This window comes from Marmota monax, unplaced genomic scaffold (genome assembly GCF_021218885.2).
Source record: "Marmota monax isolate L192 unplaced genomic scaffold, Marmota_monax_Labrador192_F-V1.1 WCK01_AAM20220418_F8-fsc00114, whole genome shotgun sequence".
NCBI classification, from domain to species: Eukaryota; Metazoa; Chordata; class Mammalia; order Rodentia; family Sciuridae; genus Marmota; species Marmota monax.
The window spans coordinates 3047855-3070313 of NW_026694943.1; the positions used below are offsets into that span (position 1 = coordinate 3047855).

Below are 22459 nucleotides of genomic sequence, written 5' to 3' on the forward strand. Positions count from 1 at the left end.
ATCAGTATGAATTAATTTTATTGTCAGAAATTACAATAATTGCTTATAAACCATCCATTTAGCGTCTGGTCCTTTCTATTTTTTTTTCTGAATATCCATTGCTTCCCACTAGGTCACTCTTGTATTGCCATTCACGTTTGACAGCTTAAAGCACTGAATGCTTTTATTAACTTTACTTTGGATAAGAATAATGGTTTTCAGCCAAGAGGAGTGAATCTTGGAGTTAGAGGAAGAGAATAGATCTGGTAAGAGGAAAATGGGAGTTCTGGGTCAGGGGGGAGAGCCAGGATAATGAGAGTCCTCACTGTTCTTAGTGAGTTCCCATTTTCTGTGCAAATAAGTTCCATTCCTGGGCTATGATGAACAAGTACACAATAAGACAGACCACTGTTGAAATTGTGTTATGAGTGTGGGTAATGGAAATGTGTTCACCAAATGGAAATGGGCACTGGCCAGACCAAATTCTGTGAAGATTCTTAATCTGATCATGACTGTCATTTTGGCCAGATAGTTCTTAGCCATGGTCAGTTGCCCTGTGCTATGTAGATTGGTTGGAGCTTCAAACCTGGTTCACTGGATGAATATCATCCTCTACCAGTTGTGATAGCCAAATTAGCCTTCAGAAAGTGCCAAATGTTCCACTGATGGACAAAATCCTCTGTAGTTGAGAAGTGCTGGTTTAGAGGAGAGTTATAGAAGGACTAACCAAGTCTTCTTGATATGAGACACAGAAAAAATTCTTTTTTTTTTTTAACAAAGAATCTTGCATCAGTTTTTCAAGACCAATTTAGAAAACTCCAAGAGAAAAGAAGAGTGATCCTCAGGCTCCTGAATCAGCATCCTGGGGCAATAACATTTATCTGTTCAGGTGATCTCATGTGTGGTGTACTAATCTTATAAAAAATATTGGCTAATGTCTAATTACATGGTTTTACTTTTAAAAATTATTTTATTGCATTTTTATGTGATGCTAATAATCAAACACAGGGCTTTGCACATGTTAGGCAAGCTCTTTGCCACCAAGCTTCAGCCCCAGTCCACGATTTTACTTTTTTTTTAATATGATTTTTGAGTTGTATATGGACATAATACCTTTATTTTATTTATTTTTATGTGGTGCTAAGTACCAAACCAATTGCCTTCAGCATCCCAGGCAAGTGCTCTACCACTGAGCTACAACTCCATGGTTTTACTTTTTATTAATTTCTTTTTTGATACTGGGAACTGAACCCATGGGCACTTTATCACTGAGCTACACTGCTAGTCCTATAAAAATATTTATTTATTTTTGAGACAGGGTCATGCTAACTGCCTTAACTCACTAAGTTGCTGAGGCTGGTCTTGAACTTGTGATCCTCCTACCTCACCCTCCCAAATCACTGAGCTTACAAGTGTGCACAACTATGCTTGCCTTACTGACAGTTTTAGGGAAGACTGAGAAGTATGCATTGGGAAGGGGTACCTATGTGGTGGATTACTCACTGGTTGTGCCAAAATAATACAGAATAATGGTTTGGAGAGCAGTGGTGTCAGCCTATGTCCAATCAGGAGACTCAAACCACAGAGGAATGGCAATGTTTAATATGAGGAAGTAGAGGCAATCAATGTTTCAGAAGAGGAATTATTAACACTAACGGTGATAATCTGTTGGGGGGAAAAGAGCACTAAAAATTAATAGGTGGAGTGTCTGGGGAACAGCCCTTATCTCTAATGCTGAGGCAGAGCGCTTAAGGAAGGAGTAAGTCTAGAAAAGTTCCTGCCCCCTCCAGGGATTGAGATCCATTCCTCCTTGGAGAGAATATGCCTTGTCCTTCTGGAAGATCACTAAGGTGCCACATCTGCTGAACTCACCGGGGCAACTCTCTTCAGCACCCAGGAAATCCCACCCCAGGAGATAGATCAGGGAGAATCTGGAACAAAGGCTAAAAGCAGAAGGAGGCAATGACAGGGCTTTCTGAGAAAGGCACATGTACTGCTGGTTTTCCTCAGCTTGTGGGGGCAATCAGATGGCAGAGAGCCAAGGTTTGTTGTGGGGTGAATTATTCATGCTGAGAGTATAACAAGGGTTAAGGGTCATTGTGGGGAGCCAGTCCAAATGCAGGCATCTTTAAGTCCTGATGTACCATGGGGATGTGACTGATCACTGTAGTCTGGTGCAGCAATGCCATGACTCCTGACTTGGGCTTTTCCTTCACTGGGATAACAAGGCCTAGCCCTAGGAGTAGGCTGCACCCAGAAGGGTTGAGCCACACCACCTGTTCCTTTGTAATCTTACCCTTTTGTCCTTTTGGGGATAGAATGTTCCATGGAACCTCCCCTTGTGTGTCCCCTACATAAGAATGAAGAATTCCTGTGGCTCTCTCTCTTTCCAAGGACACTTAAGGTCACAGAGCTGTCTCCTGGATTATTGAAAATGTAGTTCTGTGTGGTTGTGTGCTTTCTTTGTCATTTTCTTGAATTATTGGAGTAGTCAGATATTGTGAACCCAGCATTAGGTTGCCATCAAGGATAATTGGTGATAGGTCATAACTATAGTGCACTGATGTGTGCTTATACTATTCTGGCTGTCCTGGTGTTAATAACTCAACCTGCAGAACAACAGATGGTAAAGTACCATTAGCGTTCCCCTTTTGATGAGGAGGAAACAAGGATGTAATAAGCTTAAATGACTTGGCAGTGGTGGACTCTGGGATATGAACCTATGTGGTTGAACTCCTCAGCCTGTGCTCTGAAATGCATGGTGTACTGAAAATACTTCACATTATCCCCCACCGCCCATCACTTCCAGATCCTGCAGCTTTGACCTCAGCCATTGGGTTTGGCATCCACACTACATTCACTAGAGCCTCTGCCCAGGGAACCTTTGACTGGGATGGAATTGCTGATGCCACTCTGTAAGTGCCTGGAACTGACATTATATATAAGCTTAGTTTCTGTGGGAAGGTGTTGGGTATGGAGAAGGGAGAATGCCATCTCTACAGGGCAGAGTGAAGTCAAGGGCTGAGGTGAGAGGTAGGTAGGTAAGGGGAGGAGTAGAGACACTGGCTGACAAGCCAATGAGATTCCTGCATGTGCTCAATGGCCTTTATATCCTTTGCTGCCCGGACACACCTTGTATCATTAGCAAACAGCCTCTCACCTGCATCAAAACATCTTTAAACATATGGAGGTGTTTCTTTGTCTTCAAGCCAAAGAAAGATGAGTGAGATGAATGGGGAGGATGCAGGGGCAGGGAAGAAATGGAAAAGCCCCACAGAGAAACCTGAGACTGGGGGATTCTTGTCAGGACACTGGGGTCATTCAAAGGAGCATTTGGGGGAAGAACAGTTGGGCCTTGTGAAGCTGGAGAGTCGTCTTGTGGCTCTGCTCTCCCTGTCTCCTTCGCTCTAGACTCCTGCCCCCTCTCTGGTGTCATTATCTCTGACAGCTGTTGTTTTTTTCCTTTCTGTGGCCCACTTCTCTGCTCCATCATGTGCCTGGCCTTTCATCATAAAGCATGCCCTTAAAGGTAACTCTGTCCCTTTTGCACCAGACTTCTCTGTGCACTTTTCCATTTTCCAAGACCCTAGGAAGTCATCCATCTCACTAGGTCCACACTGGCAATACGTTTACCCCTTGTCACTTTAGTAGTGGCTGCGAGGAGGTAGGGAGTGTCACCTGAGACCTCAGGGTAGTGGGGAGGGAGACATGTCCTGGATAGAGCCACGGACATGGTGAAGTCCTTGGAGTACTGACCACATGGCTGGGGACACTGGAGAGAGAGATTCAACTTCAGCTGGTGGCCGCATAGGACTCGGTCCAAGCTTTTCTCACTGGGATTTTTGTTTCAGAAGGAGTCATGGATTAGGGTCCTGTAGACTCTGAGTAGTGTTCCTCAACTGATTTTTGACCTTGGGATAGCCCATCCTTTATCTCTAGGTCTTAGTCTTTTCACCTGCAAAATGGGAAGCCTGGAATAGAAATAAAATCCTGCTGGTATGATGATGGTGATGATGAAGATGATAAACAATTACTGAGCATTTGCTGTAAGCAAGGCATATGTCTCAGCACTTCCGCACATTAAATTAGGTAACTCACAGTATTTATCACCAAGGTGATCTCCATTGCTAACTTTCTACACATTGTTTAGTCCCATATACCTCTCTACCCTATCCAGCAATATCAAATAAACCCAAATGATCCCATCCTGCCAGGTGAGTATCCTGATCTTCTTATTCTCAGAGGGAAGCTCTCCTACCTGTTGATTAGAACTATGGTTCTCAGCTTTAAAAATACAGATTTTATTTTTCCAGATTTTATGGAAGATGGAAAAGGTTAGAATGTGAAGGTTAGAAATTTGTTATCCTTGAACAGGAGACATGATCAATGCACTTCTCTCCTCACACCCACATTAGCAAGGCTGGGAGAGTGTGTGGGTTGGAGAGTCTTGCCCTCTGCCAGTCAGGCCTCAGGGCGCAGGACCAGCTGAGCAGAGCCCTTCCTCTCCCCTCCTCCTGCAGCTTCTCCTTGTCCTGCTCCTGCTTCTCCAGCACCAGGGACCAGTCTTCCTCCTTCACCAGCTGGACACTGCAGCAGGTGAGAGCTAGGACAGCCAGCATGTTTCTGGGGCCCTGGGAGCAGCAGGTGCTCAGGGACCAGCTCTGTGAAGTCAGGTCTGGCTCACAGTGTGGGCAGGATGATGGTCCCCAACAGGACACCTTCTCCTGCTGACAGCCTTACAAATCCAGTCCTTCATGCACAGCCACAGGATTTTCAGTGAAGATCTAGAGTAGGGGGTGCACTGGGAAGGCTGGGGCAATGCAGGTGGTCAGGGTAGCAGTGATGAGAGTCAGAAGATGAATTCCTACACCCAGTCTAAAACCAGGTGGCTATAGGTTAGGCCAGCAGGGGAAAGGCATTGTCACAATCAGGGGGTTGGGGGTTGGGGCTAAAGTCTGCTCTCCCATGTCCAAACTCCAAAATCCTGGGACATGTTTAACTCCATCCCTCCCCATGTAGACTATCCTTCTCAGGTCCTGGATGAGGTTTTATCACCAGGGTTCAATCTATCAAATATATATTTTATTATATGTATTTTAATATATAATTAAAATTTGTTCAGTGTTTATAAAGTTGAATAGAATAAAAGATTAAATCCCCCCTTTCCACACCCAATTTATACCCCAGAAGTAGCTACTACATCATTTCCATACAAGTGTGAGTAAACTGCACCCAATGGCCTGAGAATAATAGCAGGTGTGGCATTGGGCTGTCCTCCCTGTTGCCCTCTGTCTCCTCTGAGCAGAAGCACAGGCACCAGTCCCCTTCCCCACAAATACTCTTGCACAGTCAGGGATGCTGGTCTCAGGGGTTACTGCCCATGTAGAAACACTGTGACTATTAAAAAAGAAAGAGCTCCACAAATTTGGACTCAATGTGTATGATGGATGAGTGACACTTAATTGTTAACATTCATGCTATCGGGTAACCTGGTTATTGTAAAGTTTGTGGACACCTTGAGAAGACTTTTAAACTACAGGTTAGGGCTGAGATTGTGACTCAGTGTTAGAGCACTTGCCTCGAAAGTTTGAGATACTGGGTTCGATCCTCAGCACCACATAAAAAGAAACATAAAGATATTCTGTACATCTACAGCTATAAAATATATAAAACAAACAAACAAAAAACCCACAGGTTAAAAGTGATACTCAGAACCAACCCGACTCATGCTCTGTGATTTGAATCCTTCATGCTGCTTCTGTGCACCTAAGGAAGCTGCAGGTATGTGAAGGTCACTACCTTGCCAGTGGAAGAATCCTCAGCTCCAGTGGCACACTCTGATCATAGTCCTCAGCTAAGAGCAGGCTCCCTCTGCAGTCCAAGTCACTCAAAGTTATTCATGTCCTTATCTCCACAATTTGAATAGAGTAGTGAGTTGGGGTCCTTAACTTTGTTTTGTAAGGTGTTCAATTTCTAGTCTCTTCTACTCTCTGCTCTGGACCCAAAATGAATGGATGCAATTCCGTGGGAGGGTTCCACTCCTGTGCACTTGTGTGGTGGAGATGGTGAAGGTGCTGGTGGTTGTAATGGAATCCTGATGGACATCTGAGCACATGGCAGGGATCTTTTCTAAAGGCAGAGCAGTGGTTTCTGCATCTAAATGTGATATAGCGAAGGTGGTTTGTTATGGTTTGGATCCTGAATGTTCCCCCAAAGGTCATGTGTTAATGGCTTGTTCCCCAAACAGCAGTGTTCAGAAGCAGGGCCTTTGGGAGATGATTGGTTCATAAGGACTCTGACCTCCTTAATGGATTAATCCATTTATGGATTGTTTTAATCAGCTTTCTCATTGCTCTGACTAAAAGACCGAATCAGAACAATTGTAGAGGAGGAAAATTTTATTTGGGGGCTCATAGTTTCAGGATGGCTCATACAAGGCTGGCTCCATTGTTCAAGCCTGGAGATGAGGCTAAACATCATGGCAGAAGAATGTGACAGAAGGAAGCAGCTCACATAATGACCAGGAAGCAGAAAGAGACTCCACTCACCAGATACAAATATATACCCCAAAGCTATGCCTCCAATGCCCCACCTCCTCCATTTACCAATCATTTAATTCCTTCAGGCGATTAATTCACTGATTAGGTTAAGGCTCTCACAACCAGATCATTTCTTCTCTGAACTTTCTTGCATTGTCTTATCTGTGAGATTCTGGGGGACACCTCATATCTACACCATAACATTCTATCCCTGGACCCCAAAAGCTTACACTCATCCGGTAATGCAAAATACATTTAATCCACTCCCAAGAGTCCCCATAATCTCAAGAGTTCTGATATTTGGTCAAAATTCATGTCCAAAGTCTTCTCTGAGACTCAAGGTGATCTCACTTTGTGAGCGCCTATAAAATTAAAAGCGATTTACAAATATTCAGTATATAAAGGCACTGAGTAAACATTTTTCATTTACAAAAGTCAGGCATAGAAAGAAGGAATGGGACCAAAGCAAGACCAAAATTCTGGGCAAATATGTTCTGTAATTCAGTATCCAGCATCTGGGGCACATGGCATGATGTCCCCTCCAAAGGGCTTGTGTAGCTCCAACGCTGTGGCCTTGTTGATCGCAGCCCAAGTGGCCTTTCTGTTGGCTCGTCTCTGCTTAATTCCTGCAACTTTCCTAGAAAATGTCCCCTGTTACTGTCATTTCTTAATCCCAGGGTTCTCCACGGCAGCTTTGGCTTCCACTCAAGTCTCCAAGCCCTCTCAGGGGCTGCCCGCAGAGACTGACTATGCTGCACTTTTCCTGGCCTCTCAGGCCTTCCTTTGAAATCTTGGTGGAAACCTCCTGTCCCCTGAGCCCCAGCATCCTGCATCCCTGCCGAACCAGCACCAAGTGGTTGATGCCAAGGTCTGCAGCCATCTCAAGAAGGAGCCAAGCTTCCAAGTACCCTGGCTGAAGCATCTTCTGAGCATCTGGGTGGCTGAGCAACTTGAAAAAACCCCCTTATCCAAGAAGGATGCCCCACTGGTCTCTATTCAAGAGAATTTTGACTTTTATTCCCTGGAGCCTGAGATGGGTGTGGTCTTGCCAGCTCTTGAGATGCCCTCAAGCCATCTTTCTCATTGTCTCAGGCAAGGTCTTTAGCATTTCTTTAGTGGCAGTGCCGGCTTTGTCTTTAATGTTTGCAACTTCCTTAGCCCCAGTTTTGCTCCCAACTTTTAAGTCCAAGTTCCTAAAATCTTTCTGCTCTGCTTTCTACTCCTAATTATCACAATCAATTTGGCTAAAAGCCACCAGTAATATCCATGCCATCACCTGAATGGTATGTTGCCTAGACATTTCTTCCACCAGAATAAGAAGTCCATCCCTTTTAAATTAGCCTCACAGAGAGTCTCAGGACATGGGCATAATGCAGACAACTTCTCAGCCAGAACATAACAGGAATGGCCTCTAGTCCTGATGTATCAGGGGCCCACTTTGTGCTTTGAACACAGCCCTTGCTGCTCTGCCACTGCAAATGATTTTTAAAATGGGACATATTTCTTTCTCTTCCTCTCTCCCTCCTTCTCCTTAATCTCCCCCTGCCTAATTTCAGAGAAAATAGGATTGCCTTACTTCCCCATTCTAGGCAGAGTTGTCTGTCCCTGAGTATACACCCACCATAGGCCCCAGATTTGGGGATGGTCACAGCAGATCTCAGAAACGACTATCTTCCAAATTAATAAGTGAATTGCAACTCCAACAGAGAACACCTTTGACTCGCCTCTTTAAAAGCCCCCTGTTCCTGTGGATGGGCAGAATCACAAACTCTGAAGCTGGAGTCCCCAGTGTTTCTCCTTTTCGAGCAAAGCAATAAACCTTTTTCCTTTTTTTCTCAAATCATGTTCTTATTATTGGATTGGCATTGGGGGAAAAGGACTGAGATTTCAGCAACAAATTTGGCTTCCCAGATGGGACCCAAGAACAGCCCCTGCTATAGCTTCCTTGGGCAGGCCTGGCTCTGCAAGGAACCCCACTTCCATGCTGAGGATGCAAGGTTGCTGGCGAACTTGCTGAAAACCAACTGCAGGAGAGATAGGAGTCAAGTGCGTTTGCCTCGAATCAAACCAGAGGAGCTCTTCTGTGAGTATAGGAGGAGACTGAGGGACCATCTCAGCAGCTGCTGAAGCTCCTTTTGTTTCAGGGAACTCCCACCTTCTCTCCCTGAACCTGAATGGTGCAGGTTGCTCCATCTTGGTCCATTTCAAGAAAAAGGAAACAGAACTAAGTGAAGTTGCAACACCGTGATTGTTTGGTAAGTCCCCAGTGGGCAGGCTGAGACCCTTTATTACAGATATTGGAGTCCTCTTCATGGGAACTACTGGTCCCTTTTGGTATGGACATCTATGGCACTATTGGTGTAGAAGTCACCGATAAGTGGAACTCTGGAACCTCGGGATATTTACTGTCTTCTGATCTGTTCTAGGGTCTGATCTGCTTGTTGGCTGTGGGCTTGGGAATTCCCTATGGTCATCTGTTTTGTTTGTATCTGTTACTGTTCCTCTTAAGACAGGGCCATATTGAACCTATGATACAAAGAAAAGACCCTTGACTCCAATTTTAAATCAAATCATCAAAGCAAGTTTATATTGTGTACACAAGAGAGCTGATCAGCGACCACCTCATCCAAATGCAGGGCCAGAGGACAGTGACTGGTCTAAGAGCAGGAAGGTTTTTATAATACAAAAATTTAGAAAAGTGGGTGTCTTGGAAGCTTACAGTTGACAGGGTTCTGGCAAGCATGATACAAGGGCAGAAAGCAGGTTAATGATCTACATGGCTTAATAGCTCAAGGTAGGAAGTAAACTGAGATTCCAATATCAAAGTTAATGAGGAGAAGCTGAGATTTCAGGGAGGGTTGTTAACTGGTCAGGGAAAGTCAGGCACAGGTAAGTTCAAAGTATGGGCAGGAGTTCCAAGCAAGTTTAAAACATCAAAGTGTGGTCAGGCCAAATAGAAATCTTAGGACTTTACATTAAAACAGAAATGGTGTTTTGATGACCTTGTGACGAGATGGCTCCCAATCTTAAGATGGAATTATGCTGGGTTCTTCAGCCAATACTGCATCTATCCTATAGGTATCTCTAGGGAAACATATTGAAGAAATTTGTACATGCATGTTTGTCTGTTTTAAAGGTTCCTGTCTCTCATCCCTGGTTTTGGTGATCCTGTCTTCATTTTTTTTTTTTTTTTTGTATTTGTTATTGGCCCTTTAAGACGTGGGCCTTCATGCATTGATCTTACTAGTAGTCTTTGGAGCCCAGAGAGCTTGGCTGAATGTGCCATGCATAGGTATAAACCTGTCTAAGAGAAGGACAGTTTACTGTAACGCAATCTTACCTTTGAATGGTTTTTCTGGATTATTATACAATTTGGAAGTTGAAGTAGGCCTGTCAGGGTAAAGTATATGAAGGATCCTGTATGGACGGGCACTTAGGAAGTTGCAAGATCAGGATTCTCAACCATCAGGAAGTAAGCGGAAGGTGCCAAAGGCGTTGCTGCTGGTGTGCAAGGAGACACCAGAGGAAAGGGTCAAAAGATTTCAGTCTTTAAACCCAGAGCTGGCACTCCTAGCACTGTTCCTCGTCCTGGCCCCTGTCAGCTGCAGGTCATCTCACTGTGAGTCAAGGACACCAGCCCTAAACCTGGGGGAAAATCACAGAAAACTGCCTGGGCTCTAGAACAATAGCCTAAGAGAGCCTGGCCTCTGTCCTGCCTTTCTGCCCCTTTGTTCTGGTGTGTGTGTGGGGGGTGGAGGTGGCTGGCTACAAAGGATGTGATAGTAGGTCCCAGAACTGTCAGTTTATGACCTGGGGACAGAAATAGTCTCCACTGTTAAGATCTGACAGGACACTCCATTTGGCCAGGGGATATTCATCACTGGGACAAGTGGTTCTTGCTACAACACTATCCCATAAACTAAAAGCCTGGGAAGACTGACAGGACAAATAACTGCATCCAGAAAAGAAAAAGAAACTAAGGACAACCCGTGTTTCATAGGCAGCCTCTGCAAAGGGATCTTCAAGAACTCCTAAAGAGAAAAATGGAAAGGGCTTCTTGCATTGCATACCAGTCTGCTAGTATAAGAAAAGGCCCAAAATGAGCCTCTGGGTACAAGTGACAGTGGGGAACTCACTTAAAGTTGATGGCATTGTGATAGTGTTCATGGAGACAGGTGAGGCTCAAAAATGCCATTGAAAGCAACACAGGAGAAAAAAGATTAAATCACAGTTTTTGTATATGCTGGATTGTCCAACCCTCTCCTGGGATGAAATTCATTGTGTAAATTAAATGCACAGATAACATTCATAGGGATTGTTTCAGAATATGAATTTAAAAAAGGTTTCAAAACTAGAAAAGATAAAAGAACTTTACAGGTATAGAAATATATTTTAATATGGAAAATTAGAAGGTAAAAGAAATGTTTCTGAATGAGAAAGTGTTTTGTCTGGTAAAGCAATATTATTGTGCCAATGTCCAAGATGAATGAGGACAAAACTCAGGAGGTAAAGTTGTGAATGTCTAAGTAAGTTGCACAAAAGTTGGGGAAGGTAAATCTCAAATATTTTTTGTGTGTGATTAAATTGGATATAATTTATCTACCAAGATAATTTTCTTCATTTGTTGGGCTTTATTACTTGTGGAAAATAAGTCTTAAAGTTTTAGCGTTTGCATCTGTTTGAAAGTCTGAAAAGATTACTTTGTAACTGATTAAACAAACAACTGTTATTTACTTATTTATTTTAAAAAAAATTTATTGTTGGTTGTTCAAAACATTACATAGTTCTTGACATATCATATTTCACACTTTGATTCAAGTGGGTTATGAACTCCCATTTTTACCCCATATACAGATTGCAGAATCACATCAGTTACACATCCATTGATTTACATATTGCCATACTAGTGTCTGTTGTGTTCTGCTGCCTTTCCTATCCTCTACTATCCCCCCTCCCCTCCCCTCCCCTCCCCTCCCCTCTTCTCTCTCTACCCCCTCTACTGTCATTCATTTCTCCCCCTTGTATTATTTTTCCCTTTCCCCTCACTTCCTCTTGTATGTACTTTTGTATAACCCTGAGGGTCTCCTTCCATTTCCATGCAATTTCCCTTCTCTCTCCCTTTCCCTCCCACCTCTCATCCCTGTTTAATGTTAATCTTCTTCTCCTGCTCTTCGTCCCTACTCTGTTCTTAGTTACTCTCCTTATATCAAAGAAGACATTTGGCATTTGTTTTTTAGGGATTGGCTAGCTTCACTTAGCATAATCTGCTCTAATGCCATCCATTTCCCTGTAAATTCTATGATTTTGTCATTTTTTAATGCAGAGTAATACTCCATTGTGTATAAATGCCACATTTTTTTTATCCATTCGTCTATTGAAGGGCATCTAGGTTGGTTCCACAGTCTTGCTATTGTGAATTGAGCTGCTATGAACATCGATGTAGCACTGTCCCTGTAGCATGCTCTTTTTAGGTCTTTAGGGAATAGACTGAGAAGGGGAATAGCTGGGTCAAATGGTGGCTCCATTCCCAGCTTTCCAAGAAATCTCCATACTGCTTTCCAAATTGGCTGCACCAATTTGCAGTCCCACCAGCAATGTACAAGTGTACCCTTTTCCCCACATCCTCGCCAGCACTTGTTGTTGTTTGACTTCATAATGGCTGCCAATCTTACTGGAGTGAGATGGTATCTTAGGGTGGTTTTGATTTGCATTTCTCTGACTGCTAGAGATGGTGAGCATTTTTTCATGTACTTGTTGATTGACTGTATGTCCTCCTCTGAGAAGTGTCTGTTCAGGTCCTTGGCCCATTTGTTGATTGGGTTGTTTGTTCTCTTATTGTCTAATTTTTGGAGTTCTTTGTATACTCTGGATATTAGGGCTCTATCTGAAGTGTGAGGAGTAAAGATTTGTTCCCAGGATGTAGGCTCCCTATTTACCTCTCTTATTGTTTCTTTTGCTGAGAAAAAACTTTTTAGTTTGAGTAAGTCCCATTTGTTGATTCTAGTTATTAACTTTTGTGCTATGGGTGTCCTATTGAGGAATTTGGAGCCCGACCCCACCGACTGTAGATCATAGCCAACTTTTTCTTCTATCAGACGGCGTGTCTCTGATTTGATATCAAGCTCCTTGATCCATTTTGAATTAACTTTTGTGCATGGCGAGAGAAAGGGATTCAGTTTCATTTTGTTGCATATGGATTTCCAGTTTTCCCAGCACCATTTGTTGAAGATGCTATCCTTCCTCCATTGTATGCTTTTAGCCCCTTTATCAAATATAAGATAGTTGTAGTTTTGTGGATTGGTTTCTGTGTCCTCTATTCTGTACCATTGGTCCACCCGCCTGTTTTGGTACCAGTACCATGCTGTTTTTGTTACTATTGCTCTGTAGTATAGTTTGAAGTCTGGTATCGCTATACCGCCTGATTCACACTTCCTGCTTAGCATTGTTTTTGCTATTCTGGGTCTTTTATGTTTCCATATGAATTTCATGATTGCTTTCTCTATTTCTACAAGAAATGCCGTTGGGATTTCAATTGGCATTGCATTAAACCTATAGAGAACTTTTGGTAATATCGCCATGTTGATGATGTTAGTTCTGCCTATCCATGAACAGGGTATATTTTTCCATCTTCTAAGATCTTCTTCTATTTCTCTCTTTAGGGTTCTGTAGTTTTCATTATATAAGTCTTTCACCTCTTTTGTTAAGTTGATTCCCAAGTATTTTATTTTTTTTGAAGATATTGTGAATGGAGTGGTTGTCCTCATTTCCATTTCAGAGGATTTGTCACTGATATACAGGAATGCCTTTGATTTATGTGAAACAACTGTTATTTAAACCTAGCAATATAGATGACACCCTAAATATATGTGACTAGGTAAATGTATGCATCTGAGAACTATAGCTGTCTAAGCCTTGTCTAAGTATTATGTGAAAGTTTATAAAATGAGTGGCTGGGGTTGTGGCTTAGCAGTAGAGCACTTGCCTAGCATGTGTGAGGCCCTGGGTTCGATCCTGAGCACCACATATAAATAAATAAATAAATAAATAAATAAATAAATAAATAATAAAAGTATTGTGTCTAAATACAACTGAAAAATAAATATTTTTTTAAAAAAAAGTTTATAAAATGAAAGTGCGTGTAAGTTTACTGACAAGATAACCACTAAATGCTCTCTTTTATACATTGTATCTGACATTGAAGGGCCATGCTCTCAACTGAAGACATGTGCTATATATGTGTGCTTTGAGTAAGTCAATTTCTTATCATTAACCCTGTTTCCTAAATGTATAAGATATTTAAGGCTATTAATTTTGTTAATCCATGCAGATTACTGTGATTACTGCCACCATACACTCTGAATTCTAAATTGCACTTTAAAAGCTAAACTTAGTTAAATGCAAAGCTTTGCCAAGTTGATGTTCTCCAAACTAAAATTATGTGTAGCCAAATCTCTGATTTGTATAAAAATAACAAATTTACTTGGTACTTATTTGTGTCATTTGTGGTTTTATAGCTGTTTCAAGTAACCTGTTGTCAGTAAATTACAATTTGCTGTTAATCTTCCCACTGGATTTGGAATTTAAATGCATTTTGGAAGGTTATAGGAGAGCCTGATTTGTTTAAAGGTGAAATTATAAAACATGGAAGCATTTTGCCACTTTTTACACACACACACACACACACACAAAAAATGTTAAAAGCTCTCTTAGCCTTTGTTTGATTCATGTTTCAGATGTAATGTTGTATTGTGGCATTTGTCAGGACCTCCACCTTACCTGAGATCAAACTCTGCCTCCCACCTTACTACATGTTAGAATGACTCCAAAATAGGCTAGACTTGAGCTCATTTAGGGTTATGATAGGTGGGGTTGTCTGGAGTTTGATGATAGCTTCAGTCCGGTGGGTCCTGGACTGGTTGGCTGGGCAAGTTGCTAGCAAGGTGCCCTCGCACCCTCTTCCAACCTTCTGACCCCATGTAGCCAGCCCCATCTGTCCCCATGTCCTGCCCACATCCTGGCCAGTTGATTGAAATCAGTTGCTCTTGGTGGAATGACTGGATGCAGAATAAAAGCTAAGAAAGAGAAAGCAGTGATAAAACCACAGGACAGAGAAAGTAATTTTGAAAAGCAGGGGTGGGTGTGCTAGCTGATCTTAGGGATCAATCTTCCACACTAACATGAGCAAGATGAAGCCTGTGCTTGCTTTATTTAGATCAGGGAACATCAAAGGTTTTCCATGGAATGTTCTTTGCCAAATAAGGTAGGAGGTGGTTGTCCAGTTCCCAACGGGTTATGCCCAACTCCAGAGCTATGAAAGGGGTCTCCCTACTTGAGAGGAGATAGAGGTCATGTGCCTTGGGCAATCTAATGCACTGGGGGATATGGTGGGGGGAGTTGGTATAGTTTCCAAGGAAAAACCTAAATCTCCATGGCTTGACACCAAATGAAGACCCTGAAGTAATTCGCAGGTGGCTCCCTGCACCCGCATATTTCAGAACTAGTGGAGCTGGGGAGCCCGGCACTCTCTAGCATCTACAATGAATGCTTCCCCCAGGCAAAATGCCCCCAGTCTGAATGTTCACAGGATTGCCTGGCCATGAACAACCCATGCAGACCCACTCACTATCTGCCAGATAAGGATGTAAGATACCCCAGGCTCAGCTTTGTTGCAGTCCCAGGATCTCAATGCCATTCCACCTTGCAGAGAGACCATGAGACATGTGCACAAATGAGTGACCTTGCAAAGAAGTGGTGGCCACCAGCACTCCCAGAAGGAGAACCATAGGGCAGCCAAAACCTAGGCACCCTGACACTGGACCTCAGGCCCTGGGTGGTGTTCTCAGGCAGAACTGGCTGCACTGTGAGATGGTGGTAGCAGCAAACCTGCAAGCACCCTGGCCCACAAGGCCCTGGCCACTGTCCCAAGATGGAGATGGCTGTGTACAACCAACCCTGCAGGCAACTTGGCAATGGACCTCTGGGCGACAGTGGCGGCAGTGGCACCCTGAGAGTCCCCACTGATTCTTACCACTGTCACCACTACTGTGCAACACAATTTCCAAGGGAAACTCTGGAATCCTTGAAGGGCTCTGACATTACTCTAATCCTGAGACCAGACCTCAGAGAGGGAACTGCAGTCCCTAAATTGGGACACCAAAAGGCAATGGGAGTCATTTGATGGCACTCAAGCTGCAGAGCAAAGGGGCTACTGTAATGGGCAGGAGAGTCAAAACAGCAAACAGAATAGTCTGACCCCTGCAGCCCGAGGATGTGAGTTCATGGTGTTCCTGGAAGTGAAAGATACGAGAGGTTTGCTAAATCCTCATTGGATCCGAGTAAACAGAAGAGTTTAAGACCAAGGGGGAAGGTCTAACTGGAATAATAAAAACAGCTATATTACCTCAATCAATTCCAAGACCTAAGCCAGATTAGAAACCCAGAATGATCTGAATGAAGAAGAGGTGTGTTGCAATGAATAAAAACTTGGAACACAAGTGCAAAATTATATCTTAGTCCCAACATCCTCTACAGAGATGTAAGGCTTACTATCTTGGTAAGCACACCCTATGAAAAATGAAATAACCAGAACTCTTTCTGGTTACATACCACACTGCAATAAACAACTATATATCTAAATGCTATATGAACACATTTGGAAGCCCAAAAATAATGCTGGGATTGTTGTGAAGTTGCATGAGCACATTGTTAACCGTACAGGTTATTTTTTTTAATCTTTTTTTTTAACCTTTGTTTTATTTATTTCTATGTGGTGTTGAGGATCGAACCCAGGGCCTTGCATGTGCTAGGTGAGCACTCTACTGTTGAGCCACAACCCCAACCCTACCATACAGAATATTATCCAGTTACATATCAAAGGATTGATTCAATTTGTGCTCTGACCAACAAGTATGATAGCTATGTTGATCCTTTTCCTATTCCCCACTTGATACAGTTATATTCAAGAAGTTGTCAATTTGATGGTTGTAATAATTGCCCATTGTGCTTTTAATCTTGCTCCTGATTATGTCATATTGTAGAATCTTGGTGCAGGATTATATGCTGTGAATTGCTCATAGCATATGCCCATATGTTGAAAGAAGTAACTTTTGGTACATATTCTTCATATATTTTGGATATTAATCCTATCCTTGAATAAGTAACAACTTTTCAAAGTAGAGAGTGTTCTGCTGTTTGAATGTAAAGATTTGATTTATTTCTACTGGGGGAAGGAAGAGAATAAATAGAACCGTTTTTTAATTTTCTCTCCACCATGTACACCCATTCCCACATGCATACAACTTACTTCTAATTGAAGGTGAGGTCAGGTTGAGGAATAACAGTAACAACAACAAAATCACTATCAAGTGTGCCGGGGTAAAACCAGGAAAAATTTCATCCCTTAAGCACATTTGTTTTGAGCCAGCAAAATATTTGAGATTGCCATCTAGACTACCTGTTAGTTTAGGAATGATCTTTAAATTCTACTTACATAAACTAATGTAGCAGAGTCACTGGTTTTATTTACTCTACAATGTGAAGGAAGCACAAAATGTCACTCATTCTCTAGTAAGTTTTATTGGTCAGGGTTCTCCAGGGAAACAGAACCAAGAGACTTACTGTAGAAATTGGTCTATGGATTATGGAACCAAGAAATTACAGTATTTGTGTGCAGGCTAGGGAATCAGGAAAGTAAGGGGTATAATTCAGATTGAACCAAAGACATGGGACTGAGGGCTGATGGTGTAAGTCCTGATCTGAGTCATGAAGTTGAGAATCAGTGATGGCTTGTCATATCCCAGAACCAGGGAAGACGGACACCTCAGATCACGCAGAGGAATCTCACAAAGAATCTTGCTTTGGGTTTTGCTGGGGGCCCTGAAAGGATTGGATGATCCCTGCTCACACTAGGGAAGGAGATTTGTTTTCTCAGGCTACTGCTTTCAGAGCAAATCTTTGCCAAATACACCTTCAGAAATAATGTTTTTTGTTTTTTACCAGCTATCTGGGTATCCCTGAGGCAGTGGGTTGTCACATAATTTTATGTTGTCACATAAAATTAACCACCACATTGATTGATTGCATAAAAAAACTCCAAACCAATAAGATTTTTTAAAAACAGAGATGTTTATTTAAATATAACAAAACAGGCAGAGTCCCTGAAGTTAATAGTGAAGGCTGCCATGGTATTTTAGAGACATATTGCACCATCTCAAGGCAGTGTTATTCAGATTTTCATCATTGTGACAAAACATCTGACAAAACAGCCACCTAGAGGAGGAAATATCAGTTCTCGGTTCACTGTTTCAGAAGTTTTAGTCCAAGTTTGGCTGACCGCATTGCTTTTTGGCCTGAGATAAGGCAGAATATCCTGGCAGTAGGAGCAGTGGCAGAAGATACCGCTCACATTGTGGTAGCAATGATAAGTAATTTATTCTTTTTTAAAAGAGAGGGAGAGAGGGAGGAAGGGGCCTGGGACATAAAGAGCCCTTCAAAGAGTGACCCAACTCTTCACCTCCTAAAGTTTTCTTCACCTCTCAATAGAACCAGAGTCAACACATAGATCATATAGATCTTTGGGGGACATTCTAGATCCAGTCTATACAAAGGTCAACTCAAGGTGCAGAGAAGTATTTGATTACACAGGACCAGGATGGAAACACCTTGTTGAGATTTCCTGTTCCAGCAGCCAGAGGCTAAGTGTACAATTCCATAGGTTAGCAAAGGACTTGGCCTAACATGTTAACAAAGAGTGCAGAATTGGACTATCACAAAACAGAATAAGGGGCTCAAAGTTGAAGCTGAAGTCACTGTATCTTCATGGGGGTCATCAGATCCTGGGGTAGCAGGGGCCAGTTGGTGGCAAAGGAAAGGTATGTGTGGCTGCTATAATGGATGGGAAAGTGAAAGCAGCAATCAGAACAGTCCAACTCTTGAAGAAGTTGATTATGGCTCGTGGTGTTCCTAGAAGGGACATTCACAACTTTCTTCTAAATCTCACTAGATCTGAATAAGCAGAGGAGCTCTAGGCTACATAGGAAAGTCTGACATGTTTGAGGCCTGTGGGTTTGTACTTCAATCTTCATCTGCTCTATGGAGGAAGAGCAGGTAGTAGACTGGCAGAAGACCAGTAAGGACAGTTATTTAACTGAATCACATTTTCAGAAGCTTCTTGGGAGCATCTTCAACCTTTAGACAAGAAACATGTTACTTCAACTCTCTGAAGAAATCCTACCTCAGTTCTCCTGGGTGCTTACCTTGGGTCATGTGTTCTCCTCCACCCATAACCCAAGGGTCCTGCAGCCTCTACCACCCTCCTCCCTTCTTTCTTACAGGCCAGAATCAGCCCCAGCCCTGCAGTAGGCCTTGGTGTCTCAGGACTGCAGTTGTAATGACTGGATCTGCTCCCTGACTGGGCGCCTGCTCCTCCTCCAGATAGGAGGGGCCATAGGACCTGGGGATGGGGAGAACCCTGTGGAAAGAGGGGTTCTTGGAACCTGGTTCCCAGAACTTGGGTGGGGTTACAGACACATATCTTTCTTCCCCCTTCCCCCTCAACCTCTCCTTACCTGGGAGCAGCACAGCTCTAAAAGTGACTGGCCCTGCCTACTCCCTCCACTCTGGTTAAGTCAGCTGGAGCATCAGACTCCAGCAGCTGCTCAGCCCCACCAGTCTCTGCAGAGGCTCTGCTCAAGGCAGAGGCTGCTGAGCTGGCTCAGGATCTGGAGTCTGCAGGAGGCTGGGTTCCAGGGCCACTGCCCAAGGATCAATCCTGGAGTCCTAAGAGTCCCCAGAGAGCTGGCATCCTCTGCCTTCATCCTGGACAGACTCTATTCCCAGTTTTCCCTTCAGCTGCTAGAAGTGAGCCTCCTGTGGGAAGGCAGCCCTAAACTCCAGCCTTCGGAAAGGCCTTCTCTGCTCCCTATCCTGGCATTAGCCGTACGACCTCTCTTTTTGACTGTGGGTATGGAGTTCCTTCTTCTGTACATAATGAATGGAGCTACTATGCTGCCATCACCCAGGATGGGATATTTGCCTTCCTGTGTTTCTGTTATCTCTTCACCATGCACCACTGGGCCCCCTTTTTTTTTTTGTAGAAATCTAGTCTGAGTCAGACCTGAATAAGCTAAAACCCTTTAGAATCCACAGGCTGCCTTGGTATGGCCCCTCCTCTTTCCCATGGACCCTGACAGAGAGGATTTCTCAGGACTCAGGGCTCAGAATGGCCAAGCTATTTCTACCAGTGACAGGAGGCCTGATTCTTCTGTCTCAGAATGAGAAGGACCAGTCAAAGTGCAGACTGGGGCCTTGGAATTTACTTTCCTGTCCTCATTGCTCACACAGCTGCCCCATGTTTCTCTGTCCATTCTGCCCACAGCACCTGTCAGGAAGATCTGGAGGCCTAGGTGGATGAAGCAGGTGAGGATCCAGAGCAGGGCCCAGGGAATCAGCGCGCTGGCTGCAGACTCCTGGAAGACTCTGTCTGGGTTGGCGATTGAAGGTCCTGAAGTGGAAACACAAGACAGTTAGCCCTTGTTCAGAGCAAAATCTGTGGAGATGCCTGCTCAGCTCCTGCTGCCCCACATCATTGAGGCAGGCACATAGTTCCTAGACCTCTGCTATGTGGCAGCTGCTGTGACAGGTCATGAAGACTAAGGGAGACCGGAGAAGGGTCCTGACCTTAAGAATCTCATATAGATAAAGGGAGAAGCCTGGGTGACAATAAAAATCATCCTTCCTGGTGGCAGAATATGAGGTGACCCATGAGGATGGTGGTGGAGAAGGGTCTCAGGAGCTGACATGTGAAGTGATTCACAAGAATTTCCAAAAAGAGACGAGCAAATGCCAGACCAAAGCATGTGCATTGAGGAAGAGGCATTAGGAGGTGAGAAGGGAAAAGATGGGAAGACTATACCTTTGGCTGTTAACCCAGGTCTGAGTCAAGGTGGATGATGGGTCTCACATACACACACACACACACACACACACACGTAGCAGCATCTCATGTGAAAGCAGCTCCCACTTCCTCCCCCTCCTGCCAGTTACCTGTTGGCTCCAGCTCTGCCTCCCATTCCTTCAAGTTCTGAAGCCAGGTTCTACAGTCACCCATTGAGGTCTTGTGTAAGAACTTGGTCATTTCTCTGTCATTTTCCCACTTTTCTTTCATCCAGTTGGACCCAGGATGAAGCACTGTCCACTTTTGTTGTCTGAGTCAAAGCGAAGCCACATCCGGCCATTGAAGCCAAACTGCCAAGAGCCACCGGTGCATCCACTGGATTTAAGCCTACAACACATCCTGCCCTCCAGAGTGTGGAGAACTGCCCCCATCAGAAAGAGATCAGCCTCCTTGCTTAACAAATCCTTTGTCCCACCCAGTCACACCTTCCCTGGTCTCCTTCTAATCTGGCTGTGTTCTCTCTCCAAACCAGCCCTGTCTGGGCTTTTTGGAACAACCAACACACATTTTTTTTTCATGGACACAATGATATCTCTAAACCCAGTATCAGCTCTCTCATGTCCCTGGAACATCCTTACTTACCTTTGGCCAAGTCATTTTCTGCTTTAGTGTCAGCCAGTTTCTGTTTGAGCATATCCACCATTTCTCTCAGTGTGGCTTTTTGCTCTTCCCAGGTGACTGTGGCACTCACTTTCCCTCCCAGGGCACTCAAGGATTTGACCTTGTCCAGGCCACAGTCATAGGAGAGAAAATTCTTGTGGTCCACCTGGCCTTGGACTGTACACCATTGCTGTCCAGGTGCTGCCTTAGGATTGATGGTGAAGTCATAGCAGAGAGAGTGAGTGCCTGTGAGGGAAAAGGGCGAGTAAGGGTTGGGCTGGTGAGCAAGGATCCTTTAGGCACCCTCTCCCCATCCCTCTGAAGGGCTGAGCTGGCAGAGCAAGAATGACCCTTCCCAAGCTGTGTGCTCCACCTGTTTATGGTGGGCATGTTTCCTTGTTTCAGGCAGATGGGGACACTACTTGGCAAGCAACCTCATTCCCAGGACATGGCCCACTTCCCCTCTCCCACTGAACAATGCGTACACCCAGCAGCACAGGACCTTGCAAGGGCAGTGCCAGGCCTGCTGTGAGGGAAGGGCCTGCCTGGCAGAGGATGTGGAGAAGCAGTGCCCTGGACTGCAGGGAGGGGGCAGTGTGTATGCTGAGTCATGGAGCGCCCAGTGATCATGGGATCACAGCTGCATGAGGGAGAGTTTATAATTATGGTTCATAGCTTGTAGCTTGACTGTTCAGAGACAGCACTTGTGTGCCAGGGACTTGCCTTCTTTTAGGATAGAAGGTGATATCCTACCATGAATGAAATGGAAAAATCCATAAGTTCAAAGAACGGTAGTAGAGGAGGGATCAAAACTATCTGCTTTAGAGGATCCGAAAGTGTTTATGCCAGGTTAGATGTAATAGGAAAGGCAGAAATATGCCTAGTCTGCTGTGCTTTGTAAGAAAGCCTGGCAGACTTTTGTTTATCAAGTGTATTAGAAAATATCCGGTACTAGGCTGGGGCTGGGGCTCAGTGGTAAAGTGCTTGCCTCATATGTGGGAGGTACTGGGTTCGATCCTTAGCACCACATAAAATTAAATATGTTGTGTCCAACTACAACTTGAAAAAATTAATAAAAAATATCAAGTACCCCAAAACAGAACCAAAATTAGAGAAAAGGGAGAAATAATATCAGAGCATAGCATAAATAAATAAATTAGTGGCTAAAAAACAGCAAAAAAGATGAATGAAATAAGGAGCTGGTCCTTCAAGAGATAAACAGAAGTGATAAACCCTTAGCTAGCCTAACTAGGTAAAGGAGAGAGAAGACTCAAATAAATTCACACAAGAAAAGGAAGACTTTGCAACTGATATCACAGAAACACAAAGGTTCATTACAGATTATTAGGAACAAAGATATCCATGTTTGTTATTATTTGTAAAAATC

General features: G+C 43.7%; 1 pseudogene; it reads right to left on the reverse strand.

The window, feature by feature from the left end:
- Positions 1-17623: 17623 nt before the first annotated feature.
- Positions 17624-21197, reverse strand: LOC124081213 (UL16-binding protein 1-like; annotated as a pseudogene).
- Between the last annotated feature and the right edge of the window lie 1262 nt (positions 21198-22459).